The sequence below is a fragment of the Drosophila novamexicana genome, unplaced genomic scaffold (assembly GCF_003285875.2).
Source record: "Drosophila novamexicana strain 15010-1031.04,08,12 unplaced genomic scaffold, DnovRS2.1 tig00000137-arrow-arrow-pilon, whole genome shotgun sequence".
NCBI lineage: Eukaryota > Metazoa > Arthropoda > Insecta > Diptera > Drosophilidae > Drosophila > Drosophila novamexicana.
In genome coordinates, this window is record NW_020824777.1 from 68,357 (window position 1) to 82,573 (window position 14,217).

The 14,217-nt window shown below is 37.4% G+C and overlaps 1 protein-coding gene across 1 annotated transcript in view; it reads left to right on the forward strand.

Annotated features, from left to right (window-relative positions):
- Nucleotides 1-14,217, forward strand: part of LOC115758170 (zinc finger protein jing) — a 196,132-nt gene that overhangs the window by 55,828 nt on the left and 126,087 nt on the right. The window lies entirely within an intron of this gene.

Here is a 14,217-nt window from a genome sequence, read left to right on the forward strand (position 1 = left end):
ACTAGTTCGGCTACGAACAGACAGAGATATATACTTTGAATAAGTATGCACATATCGTACTTTAAACTTTCTCTTACAATTTCTATTATTTTCTGCTAAGCAAAATGTAACTAGCAAGTACTTCCCATGCCCATTTTATGCTTTGCCTGGACATCATTTAAAATATGTAGAAACCCTTCCGAGTCTGTTATTTATGAGGAATAATGGTCATAAAGTCTTAGACAAACATTTTAATAGCACGTCCTTGGTTGAAATTATTTTCTAAAGTTTATTATTTCGTCTTCTTTGCCTGCAACGTACAACTTCCTAGATATAATTAAGTTTTCCTTGAAAGTCATATATAAAATAAATTCGACTCTTACTAAGTGTATCCTAATAATAGTTTGCAATATTTATGATGACTATTGCAAAAGCATTTAAACTTCATTTTTTGGTTTGGGCGAAAGGAATTATCTTTAGATTTCACTGATATTCTGTTTTTGCAAGTACCACAAAAGTTGTTATTAAAATAGAATTAAATTGCTGGCTAATAACATAGAATTTCTGAAATTTATAACGTGCCTTTGCCCCATCTTTGGATATAGTATCAAAACTTCGACAGCCTTACCTAAACCAACTTAATTTCTAAACAATTAACCTCTGATACACAGTACTTTGTGCTATGTTATGGGGGAAAACTGCCCAGTCACAAGGCTAACCCACACTTCCACTCCCCTCTGCCCTGCGACCCTCTGCTGTGGTCTCACACAGAAGTTATGCCTGCAGTGCAACTGTTGTTTTTGGTGCTGGCGACTTGTCTAGACTCTGCAACTTCGAGACGGTCTTCTACAGTGTGGGGCAAAGTTTAACTTATGCCTTGCTTCATTATGTAATTATTAGTTTGTGCATTGAACCGTTACACATTTGCTGACTATATATACATATATATATATATATATATATAAATGGAGTATATATGCTTGCATATGTAAATTATTTAGTAGTCATGCTACGAGCTGCCACAGTTTGTATTGCTTGTGGTTAGGCTGGAAATTAGAAATTCCAGTCGGTCGTGAGCTGCTAATTTTAAATTTTGCCAATATATTCAATTGGAATCTCGATTTGATTTCCCAGCATTAAATTTGATTTGAACTAAATCTAATTCAATTACATTTTCATGTAGTTAAGTCGAGCGTTAACCCAACTGACACACACTTGTGACCCCACACACATACACACACACTCAGCCCTGATAACCCAGTCAGAGCTGATAACGGATTTGTGGTTCGTGATTAGTGGTCCGTGATTAGCGACTCGTGATTCCTGATAACAGGTGAACAATGCCCGCCCTTTGTTCGAGCTGCTTATCAGACTGCCCATGTTAGCGATGATTAATTCGGACAGCCAACTGTCAACTCATATTAATGTGTATTCACGGTCTTCGTTTTTGGCTTCCCTTGGGCATTTGTTTACAGTATACTCATTGCAAACGACGATAAAATGATTTTGTGCATATGTATGTAACAGGCAGAAGGAGGCTTCTCTAAATCCCTTAATTATATGTATTCTTGAAATTCTTGATTCGAAAGACGAGCTGCCCCGATCTGCACACGTTTGTACGTTTGTTAAAATCTGAAGCTTTTACAATTTTATATACATTTGATATACATATATAGGATTTACCTATCGATTTTATGATATGGTTATTTTTGTATAACTCGAAGATTGTAAGAACTAGATCTTAAATATATATATATTCTTCTTCACCTTATACAGAACGAGATTATTATTTGTTTATTTGTCTCACAGTTTCATTATGTAGCGATAAATATCGATTTTAAGGCATAGCTCAAAGATTATTAGAGCTATGTGAACCAACCCTAAAGTGTAGGCTCTCGTATAGTGCTGTTATTTTCAAAATATTGAATAATTTGGATACCTTCCGCATTCTTCCCTCTTAATAAATATATTATTATTTTCAAACGTAGAGCTTTTGGCATTGCTCGCATTTGGCTATCATTTTTAAGCCCTGAAAATAACTATAAACACCGAAGTTAATCAAGAATGTCTGCATTGAAGGTGATGATAATGTTTTTACTGGAAGTTCCGCGCTGGGCACAGGATATCTCCTAGCTGTGTACTTCCCATTAGAGCATTCTTATTCGTTTTCCGCTAAGCCAGAACTTAAAGTATTCTACACTGACATAAATATTTGATGTAATTTTAATACTTATTTTCTCGCACTCTACTCCGTTTACTTTTTTTTTAACTTTGCGCATTATTGATGGAAATTCGATAAGCCTGTTTGACTGGGCGATAACAGCTAGCTGACAATTGTTTGCCTGCATCTCCGAGGGGAATTGGATGGGCTCAGGCAGCAGTTGGTCTAGTGTTTATATGAGTATTGGGTATTGGGGGCATACGAGCAAAGCTCTGGGGGTGGCTTTAAAAGCCATTAACGTTAACCAAAGGCACGAAGTTTAAGAACATGGCAAACAAAATATGACTAGAATAACGAGGGGTTCAAAGTAATATCTACCAGAGTAGACATTGTTAATATCCATTTACTTAGTATATATTAGCGGATATTATTATAAATATAATTTTTGAACTCCATATAGATACTTTAAGATAGTTAGATAGGTTACTTTCATTCTAGGCATTGATTTTTTTAATCTTTTCCACCAAACTTTGAGTTATCTTCAAACTTTTTTCAAAGAAAATTCCCATGAATGTGTTAATTTTATTGTTATTTCTATCGAAACTTTTTCACGTCAACTCTTATGTTTTTGTCCATATATAAGCTGTGCTGGTTAGATAGCAGAAATTTGTGAGCCAAATACTTAAGCCCGTCCATAGTTCATGGCGCTGGAGGGAGGGGGTGTAGGGTCTTTCTACCTGATAACATAATAACATTTTTGCACTTTGAGGCAAGCGAGCTGCTAAAAATGCTTGCTTCATTGCGTCCGTTGATGTTCGTTGAAGCATGAAAGCGCTTTTTGCACTTGCAACAGGCGCTGCCACACACACACACAGCTCTTTAACCTTCTGTGCTTGCTGCCACAACTCCCTAACAATTCCTCTTCCGCTTACCCCCTAGGATACGACTCTGACCATAACAGCACGTTGACATTAGCCTTACAAGCTCGTGAGCTGCTGTCATAAACTTTTATTGTCATTACACTTACGTTTCATTCACCGCGCTCGCCACCTCCCCCGCCCGCCCGCTACACACTTCGGCTGTCATATTTGTTTTATTGACTACGCCACATTAGCTAGGTCCAGAGCGTGGTGGGGTGGTGGGGGGTGGGGGGGTTTATACACTGGATGTCATGCTCTGTAAACTGCAGTCAATGTCCTCTTTTGTTTTCAAACACTGTCTCCAGGCCAGACAAGACCCGGTCAGCGCAGCGTCACTCGAGGGGCGAGGAGCGGTGTGTTACACAAATGCACTTCTAACATTTGTCAGCGCGAAGTGTTGCAGTCGCTGATAAGATAGGCGCTAGGCCGATAACGCCGCCGGCTCATGTAGGCATTTCCTGGCACGTCGCACGACGCGTCGTGACATTTGATAAGCACTCGAACGGTCGTTTACCATTGCTGAGATTAGAGCCAGTTGGCAAAAGGCCCACTTTGCCACTTGAACTCGCATTGTAGATATGTGCTTAACACCCTCCAAAGGCCAGCATGCCGACCGCCCCTCATCCAGCTCTCTGTCACTTAACCGGGTATCATATGTTTGATAGTTGCGCCGTATTCGGGACAATTCGGGCGGCTTTCATTTGACTTCAAAGCGGCACTTGATGTGCCCCCCATTTTTTGGGGCATCCTTTCTTCTTCTCTTTCTGATTTCTTCTTTATCGACACCTTCCCGACACACTCTTGTATTTCAAAGTGCACCTCGTAGTGAGGCAAAAAAAAAAAAAAAAACATTTGCTACAAAGCGAGAGTAAAAGTAAAATTGAGACTGACTTGTCGATACCCTGTGCTCAGGCCTTTGTGCGATCTAACAATATCAATATTCATGTTGAGCTGTCTGTAAAGATGACAAAATATCAATACCATAAAAATGTAGTTTTATTAGAAAGTTGCAATAAACATCTTCTTTAGGCTTTTGTTAACCGAATAAAAAATCAAATCAATTTTTTTTTAAAGAAACTCATATTTTTTTGTTTTAATAAATCGAAGAAAAATATTTCGAAAATACAAAAAGTATGTATTTTTTATACCCTGAACCCATTAAAAATGGGTATAAGGGTATATTGTATTTGTGCGAAAGCCATATGTATGTAACAGGCAGAAGGAAGCATCTCCGACCCCATAAAGTATATATATTCTTGATCAGCACCAATAGCCGAGTCGATCTAGCCATGTCCGTCTGTCTTTCTGTCTGTCCGTCTGGATCTCAGAACCTATAAGAGCTAGAGACTTGAAATTTTAGATGTAGGTGCTCCTAGTGCCTGTTTCCAAAAATCGATAACTTACCCCGTTTCCAAGCAATTGATAAAAATCGAAATCGATATCCTGTTTTTTGGGCAATTTTGGTAAATAATAAGAGCTAGAGTCACCAAACTTGACATATAGTTTCTAAAATATAATATATATATGCATTTAATGTTGGAAGAAGAGGGTTCAGGGTATCCCGTAGGCGGGAGCTCCCGACTAGAACCTCTTACTTGTTTCAATTAAATTTGCAAATAAACGTATGTTTAGTTTCTTCCAAATTAAAAAACAAATACTTTTATTATAGTTTCCATATATCTTCTTCTTTCCCATATTTTTTCTTCTTTTAAACTGTATCCTTACTTGCAGCTACTTACGCGAAAGTTAACTTAAGGCTTTGTATACTTCGAGAGTTTTAAATAAACTGGAAATGTTTATGACATAAGACAGTGGAGTCTTATCTAAGCAAACCATCTGTAAGGGAAAGGTTCAATATTAAAAGATATCAATAAAAGAGCAACTAGACAATTTATCGATAGTTTGAAATCAAATTTATCGGCATCCCGAAACTTGTGCTGATATTTTCGGCTGCCTGGCATAAACATTTACACAGATTCAGAATGGCCGCCCTCTTTTTATTGGTGCAGGGTATACACAAAAATGCCTACGAGCAACTGGCACAATTGAAATGAGAACTTCGGATGCACGCTTGACGTTCGACTTTGACGCAGTGTCTAAACTAAACTTGCCAGGCTCTGCTTTTGATTTCTTTCTCTCTTGCTTTCTTTCTCCATGCCTTTCTTTTTTGTCTCCTTGGTACTTTCTGCGGCCTGTGTGTATGTGTGTGTGTTTGGCATTGTTATACGTAAGCCGTGAACAGCTGTGCGGAGCTGGGGTCAAAGGATGGGTAAGCATAGGGTGCGATGACAGCTAAGTTGGATGGGGTTGGGTTGTGCTTCCGTCTAGGGGTGGGGTGTACGAGTGTGTGTGGCACACGTACAACATCTGTATGTCTGAGAATACGAGCTCATCTACATGAAGATATATAAGTAGATGTGTATTTTGTGAGTGCATATCCTTTGGCTTATCCCTGCTGAGGAGCGTGTGCTTTGCGCCAGCTTGTCGTTTGCCTTCAGGTTATACATTTTACTCGTTCATATTACACAAAAACAGAAGCACTTTGCAACGGATTAGGTTTTAGGTATGTCTGATATGCGATGTGGGGAATGTCGGAATGGACCGGGTGGAATAGGCCCCGTGTCCGTTGTGTGATGCGAGCTTTGTGGGGTTAGTGGATTAATAAATGAAACGGGCATTTTTTACTTCACGTGTATATCTCTTTTAACATGATTGTTGAAAAACAAGAGAGATGCTGAGCGCTGGAATTTGCCTAAGAGCACTTTGTGTAGCAATTAAAAAACTTAAAGCGTTAAATTTCACTTACTCAAGACTTCTCAAAATAATTTAAGCAGCTTACATATTTGAATTGGCTGCATATTGGATATTAAAGCATTATACGCGTCTTAAAGCTGTCAACGCCTTGGTTTGAAGTGCATCTAAAGTTAACTGATGAATGTAAAGATCTTGAGTTTTTAAACTTAAGTAAGCTGAGTTCGGAGCTTTAGAGCTTTGCTAAGCTCAACAAGAAGATCTTAAGCCGGCGCTTAATTAAACCAAGCTTTAAAGTCAAAATAAGTTAACTAATACTCCAAAACTTTTCTCTGAGTGTCTTTTTACTTATCCTCCAAAGATTTTCTTTGAGTAGGGGTTAGCTGGCCATTAGATTTATGATTAATTGGAAATATAGTTTTATATTTTTGAAATCAAAATTCGCTCTAATTGCGCTTTTTTCTCTATTCTGACTTGTTTTTGGAAAAAAACAGTCTTCTAAAATTTTAAAATTTGTTTCTTGAATATTTGGCTGGAAACGTTTTTTTTTTAATTAAATAAATTCACTTACAATTATTTAATGATAAAATATTTTTAGTTAAAAAACTCTTAATTGTGGCAAAAAGAAAAGGAATTAATTTTGTAAACATTTATTTGTAATCCTTACTAAGAATTAAGTCTTTAACAGCTTCATTGCTTTTAGCGGCTTTAATTTCTTTAATACCCAAATAGGTTTTCAAATTTTACTTGATTTCCTTGACTGTACAGTTGCCACAGTCCCAACTATTCGTGGGACTCGTTAAGAGGCTTTTGCAATGACTTTAAACTCTAAAAAGGCTGCAGCCAATGTACAAAAACCAATTGAAGCCCCTCAATCAACAAGCTCCCAGCGGCAGCGCCATGGCTCCACAGCTCTGGAGCTCTCTGCCTCTGCCTCTCTGCCTCTGCCTCTCCGTCTCTCTCCACACCTCTCTCGCTGCAGTCAACGTTGGGCGGCGTCAACAATCAGTCAGTCATTCATTCCATACGTACATTCGTTGGTTCATTCATTCATTCATTTGCTCATCCATAGAGCCGGCTCATTCATGCCCAGCGAGGCATTCATTGCAAATCCGCACAATGTCTTTAATTCCCTTGATATTTCACTTTGTGTGTTGCCGCCGCCGTTGCCGCTGTCGCTGGCGTCGTGCAAACAGATACCCAACAAATAACTAGGTGTATATATTTAGTTGTCTAGCATAGTACACACAAATGAGATGGCGAGCGAGGGAGTTGTCGAGAGAGCGGGAGAGCGGGAGGTGGCGGCAGCTTAACCCATGGCTGCTGCCAGTGGCAGCACGCCAATGTGGGGGCGTGGCAGCACCCATGGGTGTCATTGCTACGTTTAATATTGCAAAAAGGATGCCGGCAGCGACAGGAGCAACAACAACAACAACAACAACAACAACAACATGGAGCACAGCGCGGTGGCGCCCACATTTGTCTTGTGTGCCCACTTGCCATGGCTCCTTCTTGTGGCAGCGAATCGCCTGGCGGGGCGCTTGATATTTACTTTAGTCTGGCATTTGCTTTATGTTCTCAAATAAAAAAGCGCTTTCTCCCGCTGCTACTCCTGCTCTCCTTGTTACGCCCTTGTGAAGGGTATTATTATTTGATCACGAAAAGTGCAACGCCTAGAAGGAACAGTAGCAACAAGAAGTTATATATATTCTTGATCTCTATCATTATGGCCGCATCCGTGTCTCTGTTTCTTTAAAATCTATTCTCTGAGTCTAGAAACTTTGCCTGGTTCAGATTTTCTTTTGCAGGCAGTTCTTATGTTGAAATCGGACGAAATGTATCGCTATATCATATCCATATGAACGATCGAAGTTAAAGTTCTCGCATAGAAAACATTAATGTGTTTTAAGATATCGCCACATGTCCAAAAGGGTATTTAAATTTCGACGCACATAACTCTCTTTCTTGCTTTATTTTTTATTTTTTGGTGTTTTTAGTCGGATTTTTCCACAATTTTCCTTACACATTTTTATACTTATTTCTTTCGCCATTTCACTTTTCACTGCCGCTGTCGCTTTTGTTGGGTGTAATGTTTGATTTAGTGTTTGTTTTTTAGCTCTCTGCTTCCGTTTGCTGAGCTCTGATCTGCCTCAGACCAGCAGCCCAGCCCGCCCCTGACAATCCGATATGGCCACAGCGTGCAACCCCATTTTCATTTTCGTTTTCATTTCGCCTTTTCTTGTTTTGTTTTCCAGTGTTGGCTTTAATAAGCTTTTATTTCCGTTTTTCAGCATGTTCTACTATATGCTTTTCATGCAATTTTTTTCTTCAGCTTTTCTATTTGTGTTTTCATTTTTGTTATTGTTGGCGATTTTTACTTTTCCTGCACCTTGTTGCTGACTGCGTTTTTCCTTTTTATTTTATTTTTTTCCAGCTCCACTTGGCGCTCTTATTCATAGCTTTTAATTTGCGGTCCAAATGAAATAACAATAAATAAAATGGCCACTTCGCGGCCTAACCCCAGCCCCCTTTCTAGGCCCCAAGCCTTGCAGCGCTCCGTAGTCTCTGGCGGGTCTTTTGCATTTTTTCAAGAATTTTGTTGGAATTTTATGTAAAAATGTGAAGGGGATAACGTGGCAAAGACAGCAGAGAGAGAAAGGGAGGGCACAAAAATGTAGCCGCTATTTGTTTATATTTGTTTTTATCTAGATGGCGTTGATTGCAGGTATTTGTCTGTGGGCGCTGCGGACGCATTTGGGTCCGCACTTGGGCAACAACTTTTGTGGCCGCCTCGTTGTGATTAAGAAGTTCGCTGTGTGGCAGGGCTAGCTCCGGATTCCGGAACACAACCACCTGCCTGCGCCAACACAGAGATTAGTGTGCCTGGTCAAAGTTGGGCCAACAGATAAGCGAATGGTCAGCATTTATCTTCTCCTTAATTGGATATATATTATAAGAATAAAAACGATCAGAAACGGGGTTTTTAATAACGAATGCTCTCTATAAACTTTAACTGAACCGATTTTTTTTTAGCGTGCCTTTTGACAAAAGTTTTTATTCTATAATAAGTAGTCCAAGCATTACAAATATATGTGAATTTGTAAGATTAACAGATTTATTTTATCTGCCTCAATTTTGACATACGTCCGGGGGGTATTCCGATTTATCAAGACTTATTCTCTTAATTTATTTTTTTATTAGAATTTTTTTTATTATTATTAACCAGAAATTTACAATTTTGTGCATATTTTCTCAAATATCTTAAGACTACATGCACATGTTTAGAATTGTAATATTTTAATTAGCTTTCACTTTTGTTAAATTAAAAACTGTTGAGAAAATGTTGTTAACTCAAATGAAGCATCCTTTTAAAACTTAGTTGACGTCAATTAAAGCTATTATCATCTGTGAAACCAAAATATTTCATTAAAAAGTTTTCGATGGAAAAGTTTTGGATTTTTTTGGTTTTCATTTAATTGTCCGAGCATTTCTGCACTGGTATCTGCAATCTTTTGCAAGTAGCTAACAAGTTCTAAGCACTTCCGATAAGTTGTTTAAGCAGCGTTTTCATTCACCCCAAACACACACACACACACACACACACACACACACACACACACACACACACACACACACACACACACACACACACACACACACACACACACACACACACATACGCACACAGAGCGAAAATTGGCAATGAAACTTTTCAGCTGCAATAAATTCAGTTTGGCACAGTTTGCCAGCTTGGCAACTTCAATGCACAGCAATGCTTATAAATAATAATCATTTCTGTGCAACATATTGGCAACTTGGCAGCGGCAGCGCCAACTTCGTGCAACGACCAAAAATAAATGCAAGCAAAAAGTTGTAACGTAAGATAACAGGCGCGACTTGCGGTATACCCTGTTAAACCAAAAAAATTATCGATTTAAAAGATTTTTCCATTTAGTTGTAAAAGGATATTCGAATTTTCTATGATAACACAAAAATGTTGTCAAAAATAAATTAATTACATACTTATTAGATTTTCTATTTAGTTAGACAAAATATTTTAAAATACATGATTCTATTTAAAATATTAAAATATTTAACCTTCATTTATACTCTAAATCAATAACGTATTTCAGTTAAAGTAAAAATAATGAAGATAATTGTACTATCAGGTATAACAAAAATCGAAAGGATATATATATTTTGTATATTTTGTTCGTATTTTTCTGCTGTTTGTGACGTACCACATACAAAAACTGGTATACCCCCATTGCTCGCCCTTGCTTTAACAGGGTGTCAGCACATACGCAAAAGTTGTTGCAAACAAAAAAGTTGCAGTCAAATGTACAGAATTTAATAATTTGTATATATCATATAGATATATACATATATATACATATATCTATTTATATGTTTTTTGTTCGTTTATCGCCAATTGCAGTTCGTGCATATGTTGTGGAATTAGTTTTTGGCAACATGTTGCATGATTGCTGCAAACTTTTTGCGTTTGCTTTTTGGCATTGCAATTACGTAAACGCAAGCTTGTCGAAGCATCTGCATCTGTAACTCTATCTGTGCATCTGTATCTATATCTTTAAGCTGGTCATTCGGGCTCAGAGATCGGAAGCGAGCGTGGGGGAGAGCAACAACGACTGTGCTGTCGCCTCCGCCCCTAGCTCAACGTCCACCTCCACAGCTCTCTGCGTGGACACACCTCCAGCTTGGTGGGTTCGAAGCTCGCACGCCCCAGCAGCGTTTCATGTGCTGAAAATAAAATAAGAAATAAATCAAGCTATAAATATACAGATACATCGTATAAGCATACATATATCTAACTGGCCCATGCTGTGCCGCATAAAATGTTCATTAGACTTTTATATTTTTTTGGAGTTCATATTTTGTGTATATCTTTGTTTTTTTTTCAGTTGTTTCCATTGTTTTGGGGAATGGGTGCGACGACAGTCGTTTTATGGCCGGCGCTGCCCGCTATGCACATTAAATTGATTTTACGGCTATTTTAAAGCTTTATTGTCCGCGCGCACACACAAAAATGCAAATGATACCAAATGCATCTGAAATTCTTTAGCATAATTTCGAGTGAACTATAATTAAAGAGCAGTTAAACAATTTAACGCACAGCATCGTTAAAGTTATGAGCATAATTTATATCCAATTGAAATCTAAGTTGATCCATTAATAGCCAATGATTAGTTCATAGTTTCGGGAAATCCAACTCAAGTGCGCAGGAGTCGTATTCTAATATTGGATATGATTTTTAAATAGAATCAATTTACGATATGATCTTGTAAGAAATAGACTTTTTAGTGTATTTTGTATTACTCTATATATTTAACTCATACATTTTAATGTTTTTTTTTTTTTGATTACTCTATATACTTATCTTTACTCTGATATATTTTACTTTGTGTATTATTTTTCTGATAACCTATAACTTGCCCCTTGCAATCGGCTAAAATCGATATGTTAATCCTATTTTTTGAGCAAAGCTTTCACTCTGAGAGTAATTGAAAACGTTTATGAATTGCTTAAAAGTTTCATTCGATGTTCTTACTCTTTAAAGAACAATTTGCCAATCAAACTTTGAATTATCAAAATTTCAGCCATTTATTAATCTCAATTTTAATTCTTCGGCACTTGCCCCTTAATAGTATTTTACTTCCAATCTAATTTTTGTTAACAACTTGTATTCCCCCTCTAATAAGTAATGAATAATTTAATTATAATATTCACGATGTGGCACTTACTATGAAACATTTCTAGCTTAGTTGGCTCGAGTTTTGTGCTGTCATTTATCTTTGTGTTGCGTCTCATATGGAACATGTCGTTCGCTTGGACTTTGAGTGATAGATTCATTGATCCAATGCATTTGATTGGGAATGCATGTATTCCATATACCCTTCCATCTGCATGACTCAACCATATTTCACGTATTATTCCACGCTACCTGGTGGATTTAACACCCTTTGCGTTTAACTAATATTGCCACTTGCTACGCTACGCTCATTAATTGATACACAGGTTCACCCCATTAATTCGATCTGACCCCGTCCCCCTGCCCCTGGCCCTATTGCTCTCTCCCTCTGCCCGGTTTCTCATATATTTGAAAATCGCTTCTTGCCAGCAGTGCGGACATTTTTTCCTTTCTTTCTCGTTGGCTTTGTGCTTTGCTACCCTCTTTTATTCCGGACGTCTCGCAGTTTTCCCCATTTGTTCCATTTGCCAACTTGAAATGCAATACAATGGGCATTAAGTAATTGTTGCTGTTGTTGTTGCTGTTGCTGCTGCAGCTACTTGTTTTCGTCGTTGTTGTTGTTTTCGTTGTTGCCGTTGACAAATCCACATCCACACATTTTTCATAAGCTCAGAGGCAAGCAGGCATTGCTTGTACAACACGAATGCCAGTACGTGTAAGTGCCAGTAAGCTATAGTCACGAAAAATACGATTATAAAAACTGAGATAAAAGAGTAAAAATTGACAGAATTAGCCAGTTATGCCTCGTACATACAATTTTCTTATGTTTTTTATGCTATTTTAATTATTATATGTTTGGCTGGAATTAAGAATGGAATTTACAAATATTTTGAGAAAGTTTGTAAATGTTTAGCAAACGAGAAAAAAAAAGCGAAATTTTTGTTTTTACTAATAAATACTAATAAATACTGAAACAAAATTGTTTAAATAAATTAGATCAGGACCTCGAGCCAGCCAATAAAATAATTATAATATGAAAAGGTCACCAAAATCCGCATTTAACAAAAAATAATATAAATATGTGAAGTTTAAACTTTTCATTCGTTTAGGCATGTTTTCAGTGTCGAATTTTAGACTGATTTTTGGGACTATATTGGTTTATATACTTTTTAAAACTAACTAGCCTTCAGCATAATAATTAAAAATATAAACACTAAGCTATATTTCTCAAATACGATTGCGTGCTTTGCCGTGTCTTTGTTTTAACGACTCACGCCTGGCCTTAAACACTCACGAGCAAAGCACGCTCGCTCCCCAATTGGCACTCATATGAATATACTCACACTCCTACTCGTATTCGTATTCGAATTCGCATATATGTACTCAACTTGTTTACTCCGCATATTGCAGCCGATTTTCGCTTTAGCTTTTGCGCTGGCGTGCAGTTTTTTGCGCCTATTATGACACGGACGCAACGCGATGCGACGCGAGGCAACGCTTCAATTGCGTGGAGTGTTCATCCCCATGATCCCAGTGAAGCATTTGGTCGTCTCGTTCCCGGTTTTCGTCACACGGTTTATGAGGGCACATTATGCCATTTATCGCAGCTTAAATGCTGCTCATAAACCGACGACTTGAGTCACTCGAGTGCTGCAGAACCTCCCCGAGCCCTACCCACAATTGCGCCCCATGACAGACACAGATACCGAAAAAAAACGAATATAGAATAAGACCCGGATCGGTTACTCTGTTACTCGATGGGCCCACATGTAAGCAAAAATGTATGACTGCACTTTCGTTTATGAATATTAAACTTAACAATAATTTATTTAGAGTGGTTTTCTGCTGTGGGGATGGGGGCTCAAATTATAGTACTTCCCCCGACCAAGGGCGTTCAATTAATTGAAATTATTTTTGTTTTATGCATAAACCGATTTTGAATACTCTTCTGTTACACATAGAAACACGTAGACATTTTTATAACTTTTTAATTATTCAAGAAGTTCAAAATGTTGTTGCATTCCATCTTCTGTTGTTTTCAAACTAAGCTCCGGATAAAGTTATGATAATGAAACTTGGTGCTGATATTTCTTTACTTCTGTTAGCTATGTAAACTTAAGACCAGCCCGATTGGAATATTATATCTTATAGCTGCCTTTTGAAGAATGTGCTAAAAAGCAATCCATCTAAATAATGTTTCGATATGAAATATGATATATGTATTCCATTAATATAACTTCTAGCTAACTTTATAATCTTGTCAGTTTTGGCTTAAAATTAACAATAGTTGACTAATTTGTACAGCTTTTAGGGTATTTATTCTTCGTTAACCCGAAGCTGTCTTCCTTCTTATATTTTCGCGGTCATTTATTATAAAAATTGTTAATTTATTATCTAAAGTTGGCTGCTGAGTTAAACGTTTTGCTTTGTTCGCAATTTATTTCCTCTGCTTCTAAATTCGCACACACAAAAATGAATAATTGTGCAGTTACCTTGACTTTTGCATCTACATAATAATTAGATAATGACGACAACAATGGCGAAAAATGAAAAAAGAGAACCAAACAAAAAACAATTGCAACAAGAAATGAATAATAGCGTACAAAGCTCAACCTCTGCATTCTTTTGATTTCATTTTATAGCTTGTTAAATTCGCAGAACAACAAAATTAGCTGTGCAAAAAACAAACAAAAAAA